The 27,908-nt window shown below is 36.8% G+C and overlaps 1 protein-coding gene across 1 annotated transcript in view; it reads left to right on the top strand.

The window, feature by feature from the left end:
- The window catches only part of PMFBP1 (polyamine modulated factor 1 binding protein 1), a 443,606-nt gene that overhangs the window by 169,371 nt on the left and 246,327 nt on the right, over positions 1-27,908 (top strand). Inside the window, exons 6-9 of the mRNA XM_081512569.1 lie at positions 291-2,662; positions 20,669-20,951; positions 24,111-24,266; positions 27,309-27,493. The gene's annotated coding sequence lies outside the window, so the exon portion shown is untranslated. The remainder of the gene's footprint in view (positions 1-290; positions 2,663-20,668; positions 20,952-24,110; positions 24,267-27,308; positions 27,494-27,908) is intronic.

Here is a 27,908-nt window from a genome sequence, read left to right as displayed (position 1 = left end):
GCATGCATTCATGCCGCTTCCTATGGCATTTCTCTTCCGATGTCTGCTTTTTCTCTTTGTTTGTTGTTGACTAGGCTGAATGGTGTTTTTTTTAAGTTAATTATAAACGAAGTTGAATAGCAAACAAGCCAACAGCGTGCCTCCCCCCCCAAAAAAGCGCCCTTCTGCTGTAACAGATGCCCAGCTCACCCCTGGCATGGGCAAATGGGCACACAAATTTTGTGGCTGTTAATTTTTTGTTTGTTGCTGCATTTGTTGTTTGTTTTCCTTGTTTCTTTTGATTTTTCAAGGAGTCCAGGATCCCGGCCTCTGCTTGGAACGGAACAGTGTCATGGCGGAGACGACGGCCTTTGTCTTGCTGGGTGTGAAAGCATCCGCTGTGCTGACTCCAATGCGGCAGAATCAAGTTTAAAGGAAAACAAGTGATTAAAGTCAGCTTTGTGCCTCTTTGGTGTGGAAGATCCCCAAACCCCAAGTAGCCAAGTCCCTGGGTCCGAGGAAGGGCTCGTGGTTGGAGCAGCCCAGGCTGTAATCCTGGCACTTGCGCCTTCGGTTGCTGCTCGCTGTTCGCTCCTGGGGGTCTGGATAATCTCCCTTGGCTTTACCGCACTGTCTGGCCCGCATACAGGGCCCCCGTAACATATACCCGCTGCTGCTATCGCACGAAACTGTGGCGTTGCCCCTGAATGGATGGCACGGTGCCAACTCTTCTGCCATCCGCCCTTGAAGCTTTTTTCTTTTCTCCCTCCCTCCCCTTCTTCTTCTCCTCCTCCTCCCGTCGACTTGACGTTAATTAACACACGGGTTAATTGATTTTAAAAGCCGAAGAATTACAGTTAACTTTTCCCACAGGGTAAAGACGCCAGCCGCTTGGCACACTCTGCCTTTCGCACTGGTGCAGAGAGGGGGCAGGGAAAGCCCGCAGCAAAACTAGCAACTGCTGAGGAGCATTGCCTGCTTATTGGAGTAGAGCCGATAGAAGTCGACGTGGCTGGTACTGCCTCATCCTTACAGTACATATAGCCATTCTGTATTTTGTTAAATAATCAAGGCACAACTCTGTCTTCTCCGTTTGTCTTTCAAAAACAGGGAAACCCTTCAGAAGTTCTTTTTAGGGGGGAAACCCTCCCCCATTTATTTCATCCATAGTATGCTTTCTTCCACTAATAAGCAAATTCCTGGTCCTTTGTTTTTTTTAAGTCATAAAGAGGAAGGCTAGCCTCCTGTAAATATCACAGGCAAAGGAAAAGTTTTTTTCAAGGAGAAAGTTCCATGTACTTTCTATATATCAGTGTTTTGTTTTGTTACTGTTCCTCTTGACTCAAATGAGTTATTTATGGTGAAGAATTTTACTAAGAAAGTAGATATCTTGTAATCAAAAGTGCAATTCATATGAATGCTCTTTTCTTTTTTGTTTGTATGTGTAGATTTTTGTTTTCCCTTTACCCCAATCCCCTGTACAAAATAAAAGCAATTGATACTATACTTGGGAAGGAGACAGGCAAGGCTGGGAACTTAATGCTTTCACCTTTTCATGCTTTCATTTTATTTCATTTTGTTTTTTAAAAGCACAGAGCAAGTGAAGCGACAAGAGGAATCCATTATGCAAATCATGTCACTTTGCATAATGTTTCATGACTGGAATATGCAGATGAGTTGTATAATTTATGAGTGCCAGTGTCTGTCTAAAAGTGTTTCACACAATTTACAAAGTGAGCCAAGAGACATGGGGAAGGCAACTCTTCCAACTCCATTGCCAGGAAAGCTCTATATTATTTTCCTACAAGTGTTCCCTAGTAATACTGAATGCTATTTAAAAGAAATCAAGGTTCCAAATGTTTACGAAAATGAAGATTTTTCCTTTCTCTCCTTTCAACCAAATTCTATGCCTAAAAGTTTACAAGAAATTACTGGATTCTAAATCATTAATTTTTAGACTCGATTTTGGAAAAGAAATGTTACTTGAGCCAGACTTGCCATTTGTATGTGAATTTTCCTTTCCATGACAAGCAATGTCTTAGAGAAACATACACCTTATCTGGATCTATGAATGCAGAGAAATGGAATTTCTCATTTTGGTTGATTTTGTGTGCCCTGGTGTGAACAACATTTTATAAATTATAGCTTCTTGGACGTTTTAGATATGTAATATGGAAGATTGAGATATTCATTATTCTTCTGAAGGCATAATTCTGCTTTCAGAGAAGTCTTCAAGATAAAAATCACATTCAATTTTAGTTAAGTCAGCTCAGTTGGTCAATCCATGTCTCATTTTGGAAACTTTTCTAAGATGATTCTCTGCCTTTCCAGAAGTCATAACATCTTTGATAATCTGACTAATCTGGCCTTATATCTTTCATTTCAGTCATAACAAGGTCTGTGATAGAGAAGTACTGGGTGCCATGAAAGTGTATACCAGGAGGACCTAAACTTTGAAGAGCATATCAGGAAAGGCTTCCTGAGGAAAGTGAATTCAAGATCAGTTCTGAAAGTTGAAGAGAAATTAGACAAAAGCGGAAGAAAGTATTCTCCGTGCAGAGACTATATTTGGTAACTCCTGAGATAAGAAAAGATCATGGTTGCTTGGAAGAACTATAATAAAACCAGTGTGGCTACAGTACAGATGATGGGTCGTTGGATCATACTGGGAACAGATCAGGAGGTAAGCATGTGAAGAGGCAACCTATTCATTATTTGCATCTATTTTCTGGTGCTTGGTCTCTTATGTCATTATTAATTCTATGTACATCATTAAGTTCATATTGAGAACTACTTATCATTATAAAATTTTTAATAAAATAATTTTTTATTTTTTCAAAATCAACTTATATGTTGAACCATCAGATTTCTGAATCCAACTTTATATGACATATTTCTTCTTCCTGAAGAAGGAATTTTAGTGAAGTTTTATTTTCAAAAAGTTAATAGCCATTTAAGAAAATAAAAATAAGAACATTCCACCTAACAAAAGCAAAATAATTTTTTTTCAAGTATACTTGGAATGTAAACAAAGATAGACCATTTTCTGGTTCATTTAAAAAAATTAAAATTATTGAAGTCAGGCAAAATATATTTTCTGACTAAACTAAACTAAAAATCAATGACAGAAAGATATCTGCAAAAACCCAAATTTTTGGCAATTAAACACATGGATCACAGAGGCAGTCACAAGGAAATTAGGAAAATTTTCAATTGAATGACAATGAAAACACATTACAAAATTTGTAAGATGCAGCTAAAGAAGTACAGAGGAATAAGCTTTAATGCCTTACTTTAGAAACCAGAAAGTTTTGAACCAATGTGTCTTAAGGAAATAAATTAGGCCCAAACAAAGAAGAAAGAAGGAAAAAGATAAGAACATAAACTGGTGAAATTGAGAACAGTAGGGGAAAATCAGTGGCTCAGAGAATAAAGAATCTGCTTACAATTCAGGAGACTCAGGTTCGATCCCTGGATTGGGAAGATTCCCTGGAGAAGGAAATGGCAACCCACTCCAGTATTCTTGACTGGAGAATCCCCTGAACACAAGAGCCTGTGTTCAGACACGTGTTCAGAGAGTCGGACATGACTGTGCAACTAAGCAGCAGCAGCAGGGAAAAATCAACATACCCAAAAGCTGGTTCTTCATGAAGAATACAAAAATTTTTTAACATCTAGCCAGACTGAATAAGAAAAAAATGAGAAGACACAGATTATCAAGACCAAGAATAGAAGAGGTGACATCACTATAGATCTGACAGATAGTAAATGGATAATATGGGATAAAGTAAATTAAAACTTTGTGAATAAATTTGATAAGCTAATTGAAATGGGAAAATTCCTTGAAAGACAAACTATTAGAATTCAAGAAGAAATAACTTGAAATAGTTTTCAGTCTATTAAAGAAATTGAATTTGTAGTTAAAAATACCTTCCTATTAAAAAAAACACAGCCCAGATGGTTTCACTGGCAAGTTCTTCCAACATTTAAAGAAGAAATAATGTTAGTTCTAAGCAACCTCTTTTAGGAAATAGAAAAGAAAGGAACTTTTTCCAACTCATCTTATAAAGTCTGATGCCAAAATCAGGCAACTGTAAGGGCATAAAACTATAAACCAACACATCTCATAAACATAAGCACAAAAATCTTTACGAAAATGTTAACAAATTGAGTTGAATAATATGCAAAAACAATCCATGACGAAGTCAGGTTTATTCCATAAATGAAAGGTTGGTTCAACATTCTAAAATCAATTTGATTTACCATATCATCATCATCACTTTTTTAAATCATCAACTTAATGAATGTAAAAAAATGAGCCACAGTAATCAAAACAATGTGATGATGAGGTAAGGATACATTCAAAGATTAGTGGAGCAGGAGAGAAAGCCCAGAAATAGACACAACTTTTTGATAAAGGGTCAAAGATAATCCACTGGAGAGAGAATAGTCTTTTCAATATTTGATGCTAGAACCAAATAAATAAATAGATGCTTTACCCATACTTAATGTAAATGTTAATTTTAAGTGAATAGTAAAACAAAATAAAAACCTAATACTATAAAATTTCTTAAAGAAAGTTTAAGATAACTCATTATGATCTTGGACTAGGCAAAAGATTTTATAGATAGAGGGGAAAGAAACCTGGACCATAAATGAAAAAGATAAGTTGAGGGGAAAGAAACTTGGACCATAATTGAAAAAGATAAGTTGGACTTTAGAAAAATTGAAAACTTTTAATATTGTAACAACGTTAAATAGTGAAAAAATAAGGTATAGACTGAGAAAAAATATTTGCAACCTATAATGAGATAAATTAATCTAAATCAAGCAAAAAGTGACATAGAAGATGGAATTAGTAGATGAAGACATTAAAACAGCCACCACAACTGAATTCCATATATTCAAGAACTTAGAAGAAATTGGGAACATATTAGGTGTGGATATGAAAGACAAAATAAAAAATACTCTAACTGAACCTGTAGAGACTAAAACTACCATATCTGAGATGAAGAATACCATGTCAGGGACTGACAGATTAGATATTTCAGAAAAAAAGATTAGTCAACTCCAAGACATAAATAAACACTATCCAAAATGACACACAGAAAGAAAAGTAACACAGAAAGAAAAGTAACACAAAAATAATGGACAGAGAAAGAACGAGTTTTGGACAACTTCATGTGGCCTAATATATGTGCAATTGGAGCCCTTATAGGACAGATAGAAGGGGGACAAAAAAATATGTAAGGCAACAACTCCAACTATCTCAGTGAATTCCACATGTTGGTGTATATTTAATGTGTTCTTTTGGAGAGGTGACATTCATATCCTCTTACTCTACCATCTTTATCCAAACAGTGAGTACATCATAGTTTAAATGACTGTTTCTTAGTGAACTTTGTTCACTGTAACCAATAATTAATAATTTTATATTCAGGTTTGATTCACATCAATCATCCATCCTTTGGTGTTATTTTAAATTATTTCTTACTTTCGATTTACTATTTCTGTTTTTAATATCCTTTCTATTGTCTCTGTTGCCTTTCAAAGCTGTTTTCAGTGTACCTTATTACCCTTGTTTCTCTATTTATTATCCTTCCCAAGTAGTTCTATTTCTTGTTGTTACCTCCTCTTTGAAATCATACATTAAGTTTGAAATTCATTTAGAAATCTTTAGGCTCTTGAGATGAACAGAGTAGAACCCTCTTAACTAATACAATTGGGGGTTTCCCAGGTGGCTCACCGGTGAAGAATCTGCCTGCCAAGCAGGAGACGCAGGCAAGATCCCTGGGTTGGGAAGATTCCCTGAGGAAGGAAATGGCAACCCAATACTCCAGTATTCTTGCCTGGGAAATCCCATTGACAGAGGAGTCTGGCAGGCTACAGTCCATGGGATTTGCAAGAGTTGGACACGACCTAGTGACTAAACAACAGCGACAAATTTGTCAGTTAACCAAAAAAGTAGATTTTTAGCTGGAACTAATAAAAATGTTAATACTTAAGCATTTTACTTTCTTTGAAACATAAAACTGTTTTTATTCACCAGTACTCAGATAGATTTCCTAGATGGCTAAGTGGTAAAGAATCTGCCTGCCAATGCAAGAGATGCTTGTTCCATCCCTGGGTCAGGAAGATCCCCTGGAGTAGGAAATGGCAACCCCCTGCAGTATTCTTGCCTGGAAAATTCTGTGGACAGAGGAGCCTGGCAGGCTACAGTCCATGGGGCTGCAAAGAATCAGATATGACTGCACACACATGCAGCACCCTCAGATATAAAGCTGGCAAGGTCTTTTTTTGAGTATAGGTTATTGAATGATGTTCTCAACACATTCACCAAAATCACACAGTAAATGCATGAGGCATGATTTCACATTTTGATTTCTTTGGAGATAGTAAGATATTTGAAACAATTTTAATATAGAATGCTTATAGATATTTACAAGTTTTCTTCCAGTCTTCCCCCGGGTCTCATTCACACCAAACCCAAGTTAATTTTCAGTGACCTCTTTATTGAGTCCTTTTAGAGCATTCAGCTTAAGTTTGTTGCTGTTCCTGTTTGTACAGTCTACAGTTTTCTTTTTACACTCATATTATATCAGCTTATATACAGGTGACTAGATTAAGTAATAAAAGTAACAAGTGCAATGTGCATAAACAGTATTAGAGACAAACACAAGTGATTTTTGATAAGCTTCTGCTTAACTGGAGGAAGAAGTGCCTGGCCATACCAGAAGATAGTGTATTAACTGTGAACTTTCAGCAAGGTGGATATCAGCCATGTTTTAACAGAGAGAAAGAAGAGTGCAGGGCAACATAATGAATCAGCTAAGTGGAGGCCAGTTACTGTAATTTCTACTAAACGTTGGGATTAAAGCAGATCAGCAGTTGAATTAGCACATTGGCAGATTGAGGAAGCAAATAAGGGCAAGGGAAAATTTGTGGGCTTGTGTTTGTTTGGCTGTTAACACCCAAGTTATTCTCAGGGGTATATTTCACATTCAGCTGTTTTTTAGTGTTATTAAGATGTTAGAGTACAAACCCATTTTAATATACCAGTTTGTTCGCACTGTTGTAATATGGTTTGGGTTAAGACTGAACTTAGTCATTCAAAATTGCTTTTTTGTGTGCTGGGCTGTGAATACGAATGATATGTCCCTCGCCTAAAAGTAAGTGATATTTTATCTTCTCTTCATAAAATAAATAATTTACCTAAAATAGATCTTAAATTCATGTAGACTTCCAAAGTATTTTGAGAATTCCATTTGGCAGCAGAACTTAAACCAAGGAATAAGTTTAGACTACTTTTTCTTAAAATAGTACATCACTATTAATCTCTTCCTTCAGTGGTTGTGGGATACTGCAGTAAAATGCTGAGATCACCTCAGTATGTTCCTCAAATACTTTCTGGCTTTCTGACCATGAACACTGCCTAAGGGTTCAATAAGTAGGTTAATTCTTCCTTCAGGGTTGGCCTGAGGGTTAAAGTTCCTGATGAGCCAAGTAGAACTTGCATGTAGGAAGAAGGCAGGTTGATTAAGTGTATATGAATGCTGGGGGACAAGAACTACTTATGTGCTTTGAGGTTACAGTATGATCTTTATTCTATTTCTTATATTTTATCTATTTTCATGTTGATTTGCTTTTTTTGGCTTATCTTCAGCCCTATTATAGCCAAGCTCTTTCAACATCTGACAAGTGATTGCCATGAAAACAATCTTGTATTTTAATACAGTTGTTTTAGTGGAAGTTTTGCATTCTGTTCCTTTCTTCCTTTTCATTTATTCCAAACCTGTTTCCTGTTTTACCTTTTTATACATAAGATAAACTAAAGAAGGGAAATTATAATATCAAAGGGTTAATTTTATTTGATTAAATCTTTTTTCCATGACATCTCTAACAGTAAAAATAATGATGATCTCCCTATACACTGGTATTTTATTTACTTTATATATTAGCCACTTTTAATGTTTTTAAAAGACTTTACATTTTACCACAGGGGCAAAAACAGACCCCATGAATTTAAGTACTTACTTAAATGTTATATGGCTAGTAAGTAGCAGGACAAGAGTTAATAGCTGAGAAATAGCTATAGTTGGTTCTATACTGAATTTGAAATAGCCATTGTATTGCACGTACAGTATCTTCATATGTACTACCTTTAAATAATTCTACAATGTGATCCTCTTCATGGATCACAGCCTTGCCACGGCAAAGGGGCTTGTGTAACTCAGCGAAGCTATGAGCCATGCCATGCAGGGCCACCCAAGATAGATAGGTCACAGTGAAGAGTTCGGACAAAACATGGTCCGCTGGAGGAGGAAATGGCAACCCACGCCAGTATTCTTGCCATGAGAACCTCATGAACAGTATGAAAAGGCAAAACACGTGACACTGAAAAATGAGCCTCCCAGGTTGGAAGGTGTCCAGTATGCTACTGGAGAAGAGCAGATGCCAGTTACTAATAGCTCCATAAAGAATGAAGCAGCTGGGCCAGAGTGGATGTGTCTGGTGGGAAAGTAAAGTCCAATGCTGTAAAGAACAATAATGCATAGGAATCTGGAATGTTAGGTCCATGAATCAAGGTAAATTGGGCATGGTCAAGCAGGAGATGGAGACTGAACATCGACATCTTAGGAATCAGTGAACTAAAATGGGCGAGAATGGGCGAAGTTAATTCAGATGGTCTTTATATCTACTACTGCAGGCAAGAATTCCTCAGAAGAAATGGAGTAGCCCTCATAGTCAATAAGACTCCGAAGTGCAGTACTGGGGTGAAACCTCAAAACGACAGCGTGATCTCTGTCCGTTTCCAAGGCAAACCATTCAACATCACAGTAATCTAAATCTATGCCCCAACCACTGATGCCAAAGCAGCTGAAGTTGACTGGTTTTAAGAAGACTTACAACACCTTCTAGAATGAACACCAAAAAAAGATGTCCTTTCCATCATAGGGAATTGGAATGCAAAAGTAGGAAGTCAAAAGATACCTGGAGTAACAGTCAAGTTTGGCCTTGGAGTACAAATTGAAGCAGGGCAATGGCTAAGAGTTTTGTCAAGAGAATACACTGGTCGTAGCAAACACCCTTTTTCCAAGAACCCAAGAGTCAGCTCCGCACATAGATATCACCAGATGGTCAATACCAAAATCATATTGATTATATTCTTTGCAGCTGAAGATGGAGAAGCTCTATACACTTAGCAAAAACAAGACCTGGAGCTGACTGTGGCTCAAATCATGAGCGCCATATAGAAACATTCAGGCTTACATTGAAGAAAGTAGGGAAAACCACTAGGCCATTCAGGTATGACCTAAACCAAATTCCTTATGACTATACAGTGGAAGTGACAAATAGATTCAAGGGATTAGATCTTATAGACAGAGTGCCTGAAGAAGTATGAGCAGAGGTTTGTAACATTATATAGGAGGCAGTGATCAAAATCATCCCAAAAAAACATTGTACAGTAGGCAGTGACTAAAGCCATCCCAAAGAAAAAGCAATGCAAGACGGTAAAGTGGTTGTCTGAGGAGGCTTTACAAATAGCTGAGAAAAGAAGAGAAACAAAAGGCAAAGGAGAAAGGGAAAGATAAACCCAACTGAATGCAGAATTCCAGAGAATAGAAAGGGAAATAGAAAGGCCTTCTTAAATGAACAATGCAAAGAAATGAAAGAAAATAGTAGAATGGGAAAGACTAGAGATATCTTCAAGAAAATTGATGATAACAAGGGAGAGTTCAGGCAAGGATGGGCACAATAAAGGACAGAAATGGTAAGGACCTCACAGAGACTAAGAAGAGGTGGCAAGAATACACAGAAGAACTATACAAAAAAGGTCTTAATGACCCAGATAACCACGATAGTGTGGTCACTCACCTAGAGTCATACATCCTGGAGTGTAAATGGGCCTTTGGAAGCATTACTAGGAACAAGGGTAGTGCAGGTGATGGAATTCCAGCTGAGCTATTTAAAATCCTAAAAGATGATGATGCTGTTAAAGTGCTGTACTCCATGTGTCAGAGAATTTGGAAAACTCAGCACTTGTCCACAGGATTGGAAAAGGTCAGTTTTCATTCCAGTCTCAAAGAACAGCAATATCAAAAATGTTCAAACCACCATAGAATTTTGTTCATTTCTTGTGCTATCAAGGTTATTCTCAAAACCTTCAAACTAGACTTCAGCAGTATGTGAACTGAGAACTTCCAGATGTACATGCTGGGTTTCAAAGAGGCAGAGAAATGAGAGATCAAACTGCCAACATTCACTGGATCATGGAGAAAGCAAGAGAGTTCCAGAAAAACATCTACTTCTGCTTCATTGACTACAGTAAAGCCTTTGACTATGTGGATCACAACAAACTGTGGAAAATTTTCTAATAAATGGTAATACCAGATCACCTTACTTGTCTCCTGAGAAACCTGTCTGCAGGTCAAGAAGCAATAGTTAGAATCGGACATGGAACAACACACTGGTTCAAAATTGGAACAGGAGTATGACAAGACTGTATATTGTCACTTTGCTTATTTAACTTCTATGCAGAGTGCACCATGCGAAATGCCAGGCTGGATGAAGCTCGAGCTGGAATCAAGATTGCTGGGAGAAATATCAACAACCTTGGATATGCAGATGATACTACCCTTATGGCAGAAAGTGAAGAACTAAAGAACCTCCTGATGAAGGTGAAAGAGGAGAATAAAAAAGCTGGCTTAAAACTCAACATTCAGAAAACTAAGATCATGGTGTCCAGTCCCATCCTTTCGTGGCAAATAGATGCAGAAACATCAGATTTTATTTTCTTGGGTTCTAAAATCACTGCAGATAGTGACTGCAGCCATGAAATGAAAAGACACTTGCTCCTTGGAAGAAAAACTATGACAAACCTAGATAGTGTAGTAAAAAGCAGAAATATCATTTTGCTGACAAAGATCTGTATGGTCAAAGCTATGGTTTTTCCAATAGTTGTGTATGGATGTGAGAGTTGGACCATAACAAAGGCTGAGCACTGAAGAATTGATGCTTTCAAACTGTGGTGCTGGAGAAGACTCTTGAGAGTCCCTTGGACAGCAAGAAGATCAAACCAGTCAATCCTAAAGTAAATCAGTCCTGAATATTCATTGGAAGGACTGATGCTGAAGCTCCAGTACTTTGGCCCCCTCATGCGAAGAGCTGACTCACTGGAAAAGACCCTGATGCTGGGAAAGATTGAAGGCAGGAGGAGAAGGGGACAACAGAGGATGAGATGGTTGTATGGCATCACTGAATCAATGAATATGAGTTTGAGCAAGCTCCAGGAAATAGTGAAGGACAGGGAAGCCTGGCATGCTGCAGTCCATGGGGTTGCAAAGAGTCAAACAGGACTTAGTGACTGTACAACAACTCAATACCAAAAATGTACCTTATGTATCATATTTTTTAACTTGAAGAATAACTACATAGAGAACATTCCTTTTTTAATAGTCTCTTGTACTTGTCTCGTGAATGCAATCAAAATGTTTTCTTAATTCTCTGAGAATATTCATTATGGATCTTATGAGGTTATTTTCTCCTTCTTGATTTCTTTTTTCCTCAAATCCTCTTTTTTTCTTATTTGGCTTTTCAGTGTATCAAGAGAAGACCTTTACTCAAATATTTGGTCCTTGGCTTTCAATTTGTATTTGAGTGTGAGGTACTAAAAAGATCTTTAAAAACTCTTTCTGCATGAATGTGGATTGTTATTTATTGGTGTCAAGTTAGGCAAAATAATTGGTCATTTTATTATGAACTTCCAAATGTCAGTATTTCTAAATATTTTACCTTATGATGGATTTTTTAGAGAGGATTTTTCTGAGCTCCTCTTTGGAGAGTATAGACTTGGCTTCCAGCATTCTTTGGACCAAGTTTGGGAAAGTCGCTGGTATATCACTATTTAATACATAGAGTTTCAATAATTCACCAGTTTTGAAGATGAGGACACAGTCTTTTGCCCAGTTTGGTACTCCACTTCAAAGTCCCACTGGTTGTACTTCTTCAAAGAGTAAATCTCTAGTCTTCTCCAATGGACAAAAGAGAGCCAGTTTGCTCAGTTATATAGTTGACAAAGGCTACATGTAGGTCTAAGTCTTTCTAATACAGACTTTTACCCAGTCCTCATTGCTTCCTAGCTTAGCTATACTCCCACATTAAGAAATATCTAGGACCTACAATTTGTGTCTTTATGAGATTGTAGTATGATTTGACTTGTTTCTGCACTGTCTCTCCTTCCTGGCTTAACCTTCCATTTTCAGACATTTGTTTAATCTGTTTGACTTAATCCATTTCCTTTCTGGCTTCTAAAATTTTAATGTTTTTCTCCTCTTCTGTTTTCTTTGGCCTGTGGGTTTATCCCTTTTTGATCATTCTACTTCATTTTAGTGGAGTATTCAAAGGGAAAGTGTAAGTTTTTATGTTCAAGCCACTATTTTTAACTATAAGTCGATCTTCTTATCTATTTCTTGGCACTATTATGATAACTATCTAATCTACTTGTCATTATTCTCCTTTTTCCAATTCATTTTTGTATCTACCTTCCCCCTACTTCTTCTAGTTCTTTTAAACTTCTAGTAGGCAAAGGCCTATACTCAAAAAAAATCTTTATTTTGGAAAGGGCACTGTCCTTATTAGGAATATATAGTTCTCTTGGTTTATTGTAGAATTTTTTGTCACACTAACTTTGTCATTAGTCAGCAGTATGGCAGAATAAGTGTTTTATACTGTCATCCCCTGACATGTCATCAATTTTTACTGTAATTCACAGTTAAGAGTATCTTTCTATAAAGTTCAGGAATCCAGTGGGGAAGTTCCAGCACACTGTTCAAGAAAGAAAAAAAAAAACAAAACAGAGATGCACTGAAAAGAAAGTGAAAATCACTCAGTCCTGCCCAACTCTTTACCACCATGGACTGTGGCCTACCAGGCTCCTGCTGTCAAGAGATTTCTCCAGGCAAGAATACTGGAGTGGGTTGCCATTCCCTCTCCAGGGGATCTTCCTGACAGAGATAGTACCCGGTCTCCTGCATTGCAGACAGAGTCTTAACCATTTGAGCCACCAGGGAAGCCCTAAGATGCACTGAAAAGGGCAGGAATAGTTTCTCTCTACCTATGGCACCTCATCCCCAAGTCGACACAGCTAAGTGCCAAGAGACACTCCCTTGGCCATCAGTTTCCTCCACAAAATAAATCTTAACAAATTTAGAGAGATTAATAGGTTACAAAACAAGTCTTAATAAATTTAGAAAGATTGAAATCATACCAAGTATCTTTTCTGCCTACAATAGTTGAAACTAGGAATGAATAACAGGAAGAAAGCTGGAAAAATCTGTAAATATGTGGAAATAAACAATACTCTTCTAAACAACCGGTGAGTCAAAGAAGAAATCAAAGAGAAATTAAAATTTCCTAAAACAAACGAAGATACAGAGAAGGAAACGACAACCCACTCCAGTATTCTTGCCTGGGAAATCCCTTGGATAGAGCATCCTGACGGGCTACATACAGTCCATGGGGTCACAAAAGAGTCAGACCCGACTTAGTGACTAAACTGCAACATGAAGGCACCCTGTGCCTGAAACATACCAAAATTTCAGACTCCTAAAAGGAAAGGAGGTATTCAATACAAACCATATTGTTTGAACAAACAGTTTTGGCACCATGAGCCACTCTAGTCAGAGTGGTGGGAAACCTCATGAAATCCAGCTTCCCAGATGTCAGCCATGGGCCAACCTTACAAGGATAGCAGCCAGGCCTGCCTTTTTCTGCACACTAAGCAAACTTCAGTTGGTAAAGAATCCGCCTGTGATGCAGGAGACCCCGGTCTGATTCTTGGGTTGGGAAGATCCGCTGGAGAACGGGATAGGCTACCCACTCCAGTATTCTTGGGCTTCCCTTGTAGCTCAGGTGGTAAAGAATCCACCTACAATGCGGGAGACCTGGGTTCAATCCCAAGGTTGGGAAGATCTCCTGAAGAAGGGAAAAGCTACCCACTCCAGTATTCTGGACTGGAGAATTCCATGACTGTATAGTCCATGGGGTCACAAAGAGTCAGACACAACTGAGCGACTTTCACTCACTAAGCAAAGGAAACAGACATCTGTGATATCAGTAAGGTTAAAAACATGACTTGCATGTAAACAGAGAAAGGAAATATATCAAAGACTTATTTAAGCCATTAATAAAGGAACCTAAAGGTAATAAGTGTGTTGAAAGATTGTCAGTTATCACAGTCCACCAGGAAAGGCAAATGAACTCCATTTGCAGAGTGAGAGAAAAAACTGAATAAGTTTTGTACATGGGAATAAAAAAACAAAACAAAACAATAAATGAAAATAGAAATGCAACATACCAAAACTAATGGGATGCAGCAAACCAGTTCTACGAAGCAGGTTTTTAGCAATAAATACCTATATTAAACAAAAAGAAATATCTCAAAAAAAGAAACATCTTAATTTTATACCTCAAGAAAACCAAACTAAGCTCAAAGTTAACAAAAGGAAGGAAATAAATATCAGAGCAGAAATAAATGAAATAGAGAAGAGAAAAACAATAGAAAAGATCAATAAAAATAAGAGCTGATATTTTGAAAAGATAAGCAAAACTGACATTTTTAGTTATACTAAGAAAAAAGAGAGAAACCTCAAATAAATGAAGTCAGAAATGAAAGTGGAGACATTAAACTGATGCCATAAAAATAAAAGCTATCATAAGAAACTACTAAGAACAACGATATGTCAACAAACTAGATAACCTAGAAGAAATGGATAAATTCCTAGAAACCTGCAACCTTTCAAGTCTGAAACATGAAGTAGAAAATCTAAACAGACTGGTTTAGGCAATTGAATTATTAATAGTTAATAATTATTTAGTAATTAATTATTAATATAAATAGTATTATATAAATATAAATAGTAATTAATTATTAATAGTAATAATTGCCATTTCCTCCTCCAAGGGATCTCCCCAACCCAGGGATCGCACCCACATCTCCTGTGTCTCCTGCATTGGCAGGCAAATTCTTTACCACTGAGCTCCCTGGGAAGCCCAACACTGAAGGGTTTGTTGATAATTATGGGAAAATTTGTAAAGATAGCTCTTGGAGAGAGATGGACTTGATTTTCAAAAATCTTCCCCCAAAAGAAAAGCCCAGGACCAGATGGCTTCATAGGTGAATTCTATCAAACATTTCAAAGAATTTATGGCAGTCCTTCTCAAACTCTTTAGGAAAATTGAGAAGAGGGAATATTTCCAAACTCATTTTATGAAGCCAGCATTACTCTAATACTAAAGCTAGGAATGGACACTACAAGAAAGAAAATTACAGGGGAGGGAGGTGGAAGGGGGGTTCAGGATGGGGAACACATGTAAACCCGTGGCTGATTCATGTCAATGTATGGCAAAAACCACTACAATATTGTAAAGTAATTAGCCCCCAACTAAAATAAATAAATTAAAAAATAAAATAAAATAAAATCAACAACAACAACAAAAAATAATAAAGGTAAATTCTTTGATCAAAAAAAAAAAAAAAGAAAGAAAATTACAGACCAATATCCCTGGTAAACACAGATGCAAAAATCCTCAACAAAATACTAGCAAACTGAATTCAAGAGCACAATAAAATAGTCATATACCATGTTCAAGTGGGATTTATTTCTGGGATACAAAGGTGCTTCAACATACACAAGTCAGTAGATGTGATACAGCACTCAATAGAATGGAGTATGAAAGTCATATGATCATCTCAATCAGTTCAGTTCAGTTCAGTTCAGTCGCTCAGTCGTGTCCGACTCTTTGCGACCCCATGAATTGCAGCACGCCAGGCCTCTCTGTCCATCACCAGCTCCTGGAGTCTACCCAAACCCATGTCCATTGAGTCAGTGATGCCATCCAACCATCTCATCCTCTGTCGTCCCCTTCTCCTCCTGCCCCCAATCCTACGCAGCATTAGGGTGATCATCTCAATAGATGCAGAATTATAATTCCAGTGATGAAGAACCTTGAGTGATGTGCTTACTAATCATGATTTTACAAAATAAGGAATAGGCAACCACCATGGATACATGGGATGAAGCATAAATAATACCATACAAATAGGCTCAAAGTTTGGTTGGTATGGGAAAAGTTGAATGATGAGGAGAATTCCTATTAGGCCATTATAGTAATCCACACATGAGATAGTTTAGGTCTGAGAGCTGGGAAGTAGCAAAATTGAGGAGTAGGGGTGTGATGAATTTATGATGTTGATGGAAAAGTGAATATCAAAGTTATTACAAAGAAGAAGTAGCAGAATTTGTAACTATAGGTCAAAATAGAACTAAAAATAAAAAAATGAAGATGATACCAAGGTTATGAGCCTGGAAACACTGAAGGTGAAGGTGCATCTATGCTCAGTTGCTCAGTTGTGTCTGACTCTTTACAACCCAATGGACTGTAGCCCACCAGGCTCCTTTTTCATGAGATTCTCCAGGCAAGAATACTGGTATGGGTTGCCATTTCCTCCTCCAAAGGATCTCCCCAACCCAGGGATCTCACCCACATCTCCTATGTCTCCTGAATTGGCAGGCAAATTCTTTACCACTGAGCTCCCTGGGAAGCCCAACACTGAAGGGGTTGTTGATAATTATGGGAAAATTTGTAAAGATAACTCTTGGAGAGAGATGGACTTGATTTTCAGTATGTTTCAGGAGTTGTGGCATTTAAATTAAAGTGTTTCATGGACATTGCTGTATAGAGAATTAGAAAGAAGATAAGAAGTGTATTTGTAGATGGGTATATGATAGTCCAAACTAGTAATATCTGAAGTCACAAGATTCATTTAGAACATTCAGAAAGATAGTGTAAATGAAAAATTTAGAATTTAACCTTGTGAAGCACCCAGAATCATATAAAATGAACTAGTGATGGACATAGCAGAGAGAGTTGAAATTTTTAATCTCTAAATTCTCATATAATCCACAATACCATAAATTCATCTCTAAAAATCTACAAAGGTAGACCTCCAGTCCACTATTAAGAACCTGAAGACTCAGTGTTTCATTTAAGCCAAAGCAAGAGAGAGAGTGGAAAAACAATAACTTTGATAGTTTATATTTTATGACATCGCAGAGGCTTGCCCAGACAGTATCTTCACCTCTGCAACAACTCAGTGAAATGACTGTTACTGTCCCCTGTGTACTGATGAGGAACCGAAAGATGGGCTAATTGTATACATTTCTTTAAAAATGAAAACAGAGTGGGGAAAAGTTAATTCGGAAAAGGAAGTCATCTCAGAGAACCCTGAGTTTCTCAAATTTTACATTATGACGAAAAAATTACCTCCACATAGGCCATTTGAAGATGGGAACTTCTGCTCTCTTAAGTCTTGTTGGTGGAAAACTCCTTAGTTTGTCATGGAACAATCTCTCATAATGCAGAGCAGTAATAAGCAAATCAAAGCATCTACTCCATTCCAATTCTGCCAAGTTTATTATAAAAAATATTTATGGTTTCAGTGGTGAATAAACTGTCTTAATATTTTATTAAAAATAAATGTATGTGTTTAACTAGAGATATTTCATTTTGACATGACTTTATATGTCTATGTCCGTTATTCTTGAGGAACTCCTTCTTCCACAAACTACTGACTTTAACTGTAGATAGGGACTGTTTATAGAACATGCCAGAGAGAATATTTATAATAGGGAAAACACAACTATCTTCATTTTGTAGATTCGGAGAAACACACACTAACCCTTAGTGTAAGTGAAAATGTGTTTAGTCGCTCAGTCATGTCCGACTCTTTGTTAACCCATGGGCCAGCCAGGCTCCTCTGTCCATGGAGTTCTTCAGGTAAGATTACTGCAGTGGGTAGCCATTCCCTTTGCCAGAGGATCTTCCCCACCCAGGGACTGAACCCAGGTCTCCTGTATTGCAGACAGATTCTTTATCATCTGAGCCACCAGGGAAGCCCGCTAACCCTTAACCCCTTCTCTTTCTTCTATACTCTCCTTAACATTGTTTTCCATCCATTGTACTTCTCTTTCCCAGTTCACAGTATTTTTTCTTCTCTCTCTCTCTCATTCATTCATTTAAACCTTTCCCAGAGTTGAAATTTTCTTACCATGGTCTACTCAGTCTACAAGGAATAGCTACTCAGATAACCACCTCAGTATGTGACCACAAGCAGCTTTCAGAGTTGGAAGATAGGATTTGAGCTGAGAGAGGCTTATTTTGTAAGTTAAATGCAGCTTTTTACAAACCTAACAATTAAAAATGTTTTCCCTGTTATATTGCACTGACATATTTATATATATATATATATATGTACGTTCATCTATTTCTATTCAGTTCAGTTCAGTTCAGTCGCTCAGTCGTATCTGACTCTTTTTGCAACCCCGTTGACTGCAGCTCGCCAGGCTTCCCTGTCCATCACCAACTCCCGGAGCTTACTCAAACTCATGTCCATTGAGTCAGTGATGCTATTTCTATTATGGTATACTTAATCTAAACTTCAAAATACATTTGTGGATGCCTATTTAATCATACCATTCACTACTAGCCTGCCCCCAAATTATTTGTAATCTTTGTGAATTTTTAAAACCTACCTTTTTCTTGGTGTCCTCTATGTTTTCCATTAGTCACTCCTAAAAGCTATTCCTAACATTGGGAACATAAAATACTCCTTTATGCTGATCTGCCAGTTGCTTTATTTTTTAAATGCCAAAGACTCTAGATCCATGGATGTCAAACTGTACACCGAGGCACCCCTGGCAAATACAGTCAATTCACGGGTGCGCTGCAGGGTATTTCGAATTTTTGAGAGAAAAACAGCGACATCTGTTGGGCATGACCTGAATTACCACTATTAAATTGTTAAGATCTTTCTTCTAGCTTAGGCGAATAAGGAAGAAAACAACTGCAACACTAAGGGCCCTGTAAGCTGAGAAAGTTTGGAAATCTCTGCTCTAGGCATTAAGATTTGTTTTGTATTAAATTTTTTTAGCATCACAATTATTTTTCTACACAGTTAATCGAAACAAATGTATTACCCAAATTTTAATAGTTATTAAGCAAAAAAGTACATTTTTATCAAAACCCATCTGTTAATAAGGTGCCTGGTACATTTTTCCCCCAATTAGTTCATGTGTCTATGTATGAATTTTACTGACTGACTGAATCAATGTTTATTTGTATTTTTGTTTTGCTATTGTAAGCCCTGAGAAAACTTGTTTACAAAAGTAAATAGACAGAAATAGTAAGAGATTTATTATAGCAATGGCATTACGCTTTAAACTCCTTTTGAGTTATGTGCCAAGTATATAAGCAAGGAATTAAAAACTACAATATTTATAACAAGATGTGTTGTCTAGACCTGTATTGACCAATAGGCATTAGCCACATGTGGCTATTTAAATTTCAATTAATTAAAAGTAAATGTAATTTAAATTTCAGTTCCTCAGTTGTACTGTGTTTTATTTCAAGTGCTCAAAAGCCATATATCTAGTGGCTACTGTATTAGACAGTGCAAATGTCTAGACCAGCTCTGTCCTATAGAACATTTCCATTATTGTAGAAACCTGTGTTGGACAATGCTGGTCCAGACATTAAAGCCATCCTCTTGCTTAACACACCAGTATTTTAAGTAGTTTCTGTTTTTGCTACCTTAGCGGCTTTTACACCCCAGGGTGAATGCAACGTAGTTATTTAATACACATGTTATCATGTATGTGCTGTGCTTAATCGCTCAGTCATGTTTGACTCTTTGCGACCCCATGGACTGTAGCCCACCAGGCTCCTCTGTCCATGGGGATTCTCCAGGCAAGAATACTGAAGTGTTATCATACTAATCTATTTTTTTAGTAAGTTGTCTCTTTTTTAGTGCATGTTGAGTGTTTATTATATGTCATTATCTGTGTATGCATTATGCACATCATATTTAATCTTAAATCCTTTTTTTAAAAATTGAAATACAATATTACTTCAATTAACTTACAGTATTTTATTAATTTCATATGGCAACATAGTGATCAATATTTTTATAGATTATATACTATAAAAAGTTGTTGTAATATTATTGACTATGTTTCCTATGCCATACATTACGTCTTTGTGACTTTTTTATTTTCTAACTGGTAGTTTGTACCTCTTAATCCCCTTTACCTATTTTGCCCATCCCCCAACCCAACCCCTACTCTGGCAGCCACTAGTTTGTTCTCTGTATCTGTTAGTCTCTTCTATTTGTTTGTTTGCTATATTTTGTAGATTCCATATATAAGTGAAAACATACAGTATTTGTCTTTCTCTGTCTGACTTATTTCACTTAGCATAATACCTCTATGTTGTGTCAAATGGCTAGATTTCATTCTTTTTATGGCTGACTAATATTCCTTTACATGTATATACCACATTTTCTTTATCTGTCAGTGGACTTTTAGGTTGTTTCCATATCTTTGCTTTTGTGAACAATGCTCCAATGAACACTGGCAGCTTATATCTTTTTGAATTAGAGTTTTTGTTTTCTTCAAATAAAATACCCAGGAGGGGGATTGCTGGATCACATAGGAGTTATATTTTTAATTTTTTAGGGAAACTCCCTGCTGTTTTCCACAGTGGCTGTACCAATTTACGTTCCTACCAACACTGCACAAAAGTTCCTTTTTCTCCATATCCTCATCAACACTTGTCATTTCTGTTCTAACAGGTGTGCTGCTGCTGCTAAGTCGCGTCAGTCGTGTCCGACTCTGTGCGACCCCATAGACGGCAGCCCACCAGGCTCCCCTGTCCCTGGGATTCTCCAGTCAAGAACACTGGAGTGGGTTGCCATTTCCTTCTCCAGCGCACAAAAGTGAAAAGTGAAAGTGAAGTCGCTCAGTCGTGTCTGACTCTTAGCGACCCCATGGACTGCAGCCTACCGGGCTCCTTCGTCCATGGAAGTTTCCAGGCAAGAGTACTGGAGTGGCTTGCCATCGCCTTCTCCATAACAGGTGTGAGGTTTTGATTTACATTTCCTTGATGATTAGCTATGTTGAGCATCTTCTCATGTCTGTTGACCATGGACATCTCTATGTCTTCTTTAGAAAAATGTTCATTTTTTACCTCTGCCCCTTATTTAACTGGATTTTTTTCACAATGAGTCTTAGGACTACTTTGTATGTTTTGGACATTAACCTCTAATCAGATATATCATTTGAAAATAAATGTCTTTTTCCATTTGGTAAGCTACCTTTTCATTTTGTTGATGGTTTCCTTCACTATGCAATTGTTCTTAAGTTTGACTGAGGTTTTTTTGTTTGTTTGTTTATTTTTGTTTCCTTTAACCGAGGAGACATACAAAAAATATTGCTGAGACCAGTGTCAAAGAACATACTGCCTATGTCTTCTAGGAGTTTTATAGTTTCAGGTCTTACATGTAAGTCTTTAATCCATTTTGAGTTTATTTTTATATATAGTGTTTAATGCCATATGTTAAATTCTAGTCTTCTACCTTTCCATAATAGAAACTCCCTTCTTCAACAGTGAGAAATCTAGCTTGTATTATCCTTACTATGTTTACTCATTTGCTCTAGCCTAGAATTCACAGGAGTTCCTTTCAAATTACTAACTCATATCATGGCAAAAAGCAAGCCTACCAGCTGGAATTTAATATTTTATAGCTCTTTTTTTTAAGCTAAAATTAACATACAGTGAAATGTACATGTCTTAAGTATACAATTTGATGAGTTTTTCACTTGATAATTTTCACTTTTAGATTTATGTCTATAAATGAGTCTGTCTGCTATTTTCTACCTTTCTATCTGTCTTCCAGAATTTATAATTGTTTTCAGCAGAAAGATTTGCTTGATATCATTTATTCCACTCCTGCCTGAAGTAGAAACCTAATTTTATCATTTGATAAGGCAGTGTTGATTTAGACATACCCATATCTAATGTATACCTTTTTTGATTGTTCAGTTTTTTTGCTTGCTATTTCTTATTGCACCATATACTTTATTTCTAGGATCATTTTTTTTTAATTTCTTGAGGTATGTGTGTATGTGTGCTCACTCACTTATATCTGACTCTTTGTGACCCAGTGGACTGTAGCCTGCCAGGCTCCTCTGTCCACAGAATTTTCCAGGCACAAATACTAGAGCTGGCTGCCATTTCCTCTTTCAGAGGCTCTTCCTGACCCATGGATCGAAACTGCATCTCTTGTGTCTCCTGCATTGGCAGGCAGATTCTTTACCACTGTGCCACCTAGGAAGCCCCCCTTGAGGTACAGCCCTGAATAAGTAATTCTCCAGTGAGAGTCAGCTCATAAACTCTCAGTTTTTGTCTAAAATGTCTTTATTTTAGCCTCATCCTTTAAAGATAATTTCCTCAGAATATAATTTTGGGTTGCAAATTATTTTCTCTCAATAATTTAAATATATGGTATCCTTGGTTTCTAGTTTCCATTGCTGCAATTAGGAAGTCAGATATCAGTATTGTTTCTTCCATGGTAAATCGTCATTCCTTTTGTTTGCTCTGAAGACCCTCTCTTCATATTTGGTGCTTTGTAGATTCACTCAGGTGAGGTAAAATGTATATGTAGATTTCTTTATATTTATTCTTCTTAGGATCACTATACTTTCTTATTCTTAAGATTCATGTAGTCCAACATTCCTGGAAAATTCTCAGTAATTATCTCTTTAACTTAAAGACAGTTAAAGAGATGTCTTTCTTACCTTATTTATTATCATATTTAAAACTGTGAATTATAGGTTATTAAACCTCATTCTCCACATATCATAATTTCTTTTTCATATTTTCCACCTCTGTGTCTTGCTATGTTTTATTCTAGCTAATTTCTTTAGTTTTATCTTCTAGTTCACTAATTCTCCTTTTATCTATGTCAAATCTGATGGTTTACTTGTTCATTGCACTTTAAATTTTAATTATTTTTTCCATAAAAAATATAGTTGTCTCTTTTAAAAAACTCTCTTTAGTCTTTGGTCGTATTTTGTGTTCTCTTATATCTGGCTCATATTTCTATTCTTTATTTCTTTACAAATATTAAATGCACTTATTTTATAATCTGAATTATACAATTCCATTATTTGAAATATAGTATTTTTTCATCAGCTTTCTCTCTTTGTAATTTATGTTGCCTTTTGCTTGTAGTATCTTGTTTCCTCATGAGTTTTGTGATTTTTCTTTTTATTTTCCATCACAAGATGATGTAAACTGGGATTTTGAGCAAATTCTATGAGGCCAGGGTTGAGGATACATTTTCCTAGAATGGATATACATTTTTTCCTGCTGAGTGCCTGGAAAGAATTATCAACCAAGAATTACTCAGCTTGGTTATTTTTCAACCTGTATAATTAGTGTGATTTCAGTCCCAATACTCATGTGACAACTAACCTGTGGTTATAATTAGGATGCTCATACATTCTAGTTTGCCCCAAACAATCCCAATTAAAATGTCCTTTGTCCTGATATAATTATTAATACAGTAATACCTTCTTCCACTCCCAGAAGATTCCCTGTTTGAATTATAAATTATATGTCACTCTATTAAAAATACTAAGAGGAGAGACTTTTTATCCCTTCCAACCATAGCCAAGGCAAAACAGAAGTTGTATTATTTCTCCTTTGCAGGGAAGAATTTCTGGTTCACTCTTTCACTGAAGGTGTATCTCCCAGAATCCTGATTTTACGTTGGGGTTTCCATTCCAACTTCTCAAATAAAAAGCTCTGGGTTACTGGGGATTGGCAGATGCCCTCAGGGCAGCCGCTGGCTTTAGCATGTTTACCTCTCTGGATTCATGCTTCTGCTTAGTTCTTTGCCTCTAAGGATGTTTCTTACTTTATTGTGAGCTCGGCTGTATATTTAAAAGGATGTTGTAAATCTTTTATCCAGAATATTTAGTTGTTTGGTTGCAGGACACTTTTTTTCCCCCTAGTACAAAATCCCTGGACTCATCATAAATACTGACTTAACTGCATGTGGTATCAGAAGAGCCAATATTTCTAGTGTTGAAGTAGCCTAGAAATTTCAAAGAGCAGTTTTCCTACTTAAGAGCTCTAACTTGTCCCACTTCATTGAAAATAGGGGGACATTTTACTTGAAGGGAAAGATGTCCAAAAAAATTTATCTTTTAATGTTTTATATTCTGCAGATAGAAACTGGGAGCATAAAATCACTTCTGTTTTCTAACAAAGGAAGTAGGCAAGTTCTATCATGGAAAGTAGAAGATAATATTATTATATGTATCTTACAGAAGAGGAAAATGAGGCAAAGAGAGGCTAAATAACTTATCCATGGCACGCTAAGAGTAAGTAATCGAGCTGGAATCCACAGCCAGGCTGTCTGTAATACTCATGACATCAACCACTACCTCTTATACTCCTTGGTACATTCATTTGCTTTCTTCTATCCCATCACCATAAAATGAATGCTCATGGGGGAAGGTGCTGCTACATTGATACCTATTATAGCCTTCCTAGTACTTGGCGAATTGAAAAAATATCCAAAATCCACTCAAGATATAAATGATTCAAAAGCATAGGAAAAAAAAATGCCAATCTTGTTACAGATATGTACTGTGGGGAAACACCAACTTTTTAAACCTAAGTCATAAATGCTTCACATTTCTCCATCCCTTTTCTTATTCTGTTCTATTTCCCTCATAGATGCTTTCCTTTGTTAAGTGAACATTTCTTGCTTATATTTTTAATACAACTCAAATATTATCTCCATTAAAAAAAAAAATCTCCAGTGAACTCATCCTCTCCATAGGCTTGGTCACTCATGAATGCTATCGTAGCATTTTTTGCATACCTTTATAGCAACGCTTAACTATATTATGCTGAACCATATCAAGTCATCATTTTTATAGGTCAAGGTTGAATGTCAGCAAAATCGTATGGTTCAACCTAAATGTATTGTGTATATGTATACTCCACGAGATTCAGGGCTAGAAATCATGTGTACTTTTGTTTCTTTAATTTAGTGCCTAGAAGGAAATGGCAACCCACTCCAGTATTCTTGCCTGGAGAATCCCAGGGATGGCGGAGCCTGGTGGGCTGCCATCTATGGGGTCGCACAGAGTCGGACACGACTGAAGTGACTTAGCAGCAGCAGCAGCAGATGTATGCTCAAAAAATGACTGCTGAATTAAATGAATGTCAACACACCAGGGGCTATATTAAAAAATCTTAATCATTGACATCTATTGCATGGACATCAACCAGTCAGAACAGATACTGGCCATAAACAACTGCTAAAACTGCCCCCATTCTCTCATCTGCATATCTGCCAAGCCTATGCCAAGGATATGTACAAGAATAAGACTTTTGGGTTGTAGTGAACCCCCAAATGGTATTCTAACCAACCATATTCAATGTTTAAACCTTCTCTTTAACAGTGTCTTTCTCAAGTAAGAATTCTTAATTCCTAATTTCCTCCTTTCCCATCAGATTAGCACCATGTTGACCCCACAGGTGGTCATCAGGACACAACTGCTACTGAGACAACACCTCTCCCTTTCCCCTGCTACACTCACCGAATGCTCTGGATCTGTGCTTCTCACACCCTCAGATCTTACAAGCTATTTTCAAAAGTGGGACCATCAGAACTTCCCTAGTGGTCCAGTGGTTAAGAATCCACCTTCCAAAGCAGGAGATGCGGGTTTGATCCCTGGTCAGGAAACTAAGATCCCACATGCCACAGAGCAGTTAAGCCCATGCACCACAACTAGAGAGCCCATGCACCACCACAGAGATCACATGTGCTGCAAGTAAGACCCAATGCAGCCGAAATAAATATTTTTAAAAAGTGGGAATATAGATTTGCCAGCTTTTCACATGACTAAGTAAGAACATTCAAAAATTAAATCACATCTACTAGCATCTTGAAATAAAAAAAAAAAAACATTGAAACACTAAAGAAATAGGAAGTTGTACGATCAGGGTAAATAATGCTACTATAATTAAGTTAAACCAATGACCTCTCTCTTTGTCTTTAACTGTAGTTTGTTTAACTGGGTATTTTTGTTAGCTACAAATGGGGAAAATTTATCATTAGTAAACATCACTTTTTTTTGCCTGAATTTTCACTTGCAATTATAGTTATAGCATATGCATAGAAAGACTTTAAAAATGGTAAATGATGCCTGAATTTTTTTTAAGTGCTACTTTTGATTTACAGCTAAGTTTTGACATATTTATATGTCTGTGACTTTTATTTACCAAGTTGGATTTGTTTTGATAGTCTATTTTAGTAGAAAATTCATGTAGCTGTAATTTTGCATGAAAGATAACATATATTATCCTATACAGGTTTTTCTCATTTTAGCTAATGAAAATTCTGCCGATTAGGCACTGGGAAAGTATCTGTCAGTAGTTAATGCTAATAGAGACACCAGAGCATTCTCTCCACTATTAATCTGTGGATAATGGAAAGCCTATTTCTTAAGTACACACAGAAGAAAGAATAGAAAAAATACTGGCTATGACACCAAATGAATTGCCTTCCTCCCACACTACTGTGCCCTTGTAACCTAGGGCATGTAGAGCAGGCTGGCAGCCATTGCATTACAGATTTAAAAGCGCTGGAATCTCTCGGTCCTGTAGTAGGTTGCCTGATGGATTGGTGAGTAATGTACTTGAAGAGTGCATTACTGAGCTCTAGACTAATGGCCACCTCTTGCCCATGGCCTTTATGGTAGATCATTCATTGTGCTGCCTCATCAGCTTCCTGCCAGTCTGTATCTGGCATGAGCACTGGCTTTCCAAAGCTGATTAATCCCCTAGGAATGAGTCCAGCTGCAAATCTCACTGTGGGTTACACAAAAGTGGGGATGTTCTAGTGCTATGGGGACAACACAATTGTTCTTTGAATTCAAGAATCCTCATTTTAGAAGATGAAATTAGTTCACCAATCAAGTATATTACCATCCATAGCAAATCTTATAAAAGTAAGAAATTTCTTACTTAAATCTTAAAAAGTAAGAAATTTCCAATAAAATGAATGCAATTAATGGTGATTTCCAGGTTTTAAGTTTTACAAGGATGAAAATATCTTAAAGGGGATCTCTACAATGTTAACTAGCAACATATAAGTCATTTAAGAAGACATCACAACATAACTGGAAATGTGTGACAGCATTTGCTGTTGATTTAGTACAGAAAATTATTTTGATTTTTTAACAAAAAAGATCATTTCTATATTGTCAAAGAAGAGATCTACACAAATTACATATTTGCTACATTGTTATGAATTATAACTAGCATATGAAAAGAATAATAACTTAATAAATATCTTAGGTCATTGATGCTTTAATAACCACAATATCATCATGTTTCTTCAAATTCAGTATCTAGAGATTGAGTGTGTAAAACAAGACAAAAGAAACAAAGCAAATAATAGAAGATCACATGTGACTCAGAACTAAGAACAGGCTACAATTCTAGGAGAATTTGGAGGAGAAGGAAGTCAATGATGACTGGAGAAAAAAGAAACTTCATGGAGGAGCTGACTCTAAAATGGACTAGAATTTGGGTAAGCAATGGGGAGAGTGGGTATTCAGGTCAGTAAAATAGCATAAGCAAAAGCACAGAAATGTTAAATAAGTGTTAAATAAATATTGGGCTTCCCAGGTGGCGCTAGTGGTAAAGAACTTGCCAATGCAGGAAACATAAGAAATGCGAGTTCGATCCCTGGGTCTCAAAGATCCCATGAAGGAGGGCATGACCACTCACTCCAGTATTCTTGCCTGGAGAATCCCCTGGACAGAGGAACCTGGCAGGCTACAGTCCAAAGGGTCGCAAAAAGTCAGAAACTACTGAAGCGACTTAGCACACACAAATAAATATTAAGGACTAGAAAGAATTAACGCCTTACCAGGGCAGAGGATTTGGGTTTGAAAGTATAGAAAATAGAGTACACGCTGAATCTGGCAATGTGGTAGACTAAA

Source organism: Giraffa tippelskirchi, chromosome 7 (assembly GCF_054371585.1).
Source record: "Giraffa tippelskirchi isolate mGirTip1 chromosome 7, T2T-mGirTip1v1.2.pri, whole genome shotgun sequence".
NCBI lineage: Eukaryota > Metazoa > Chordata > Mammalia > Artiodactyla > Giraffidae > Giraffa > Giraffa tippelskirchi.
The sequence above is the reverse complement of the archived record's forward strand: the minus strand, read 5'-3'. Positions and strand labels throughout refer to the sequence as shown.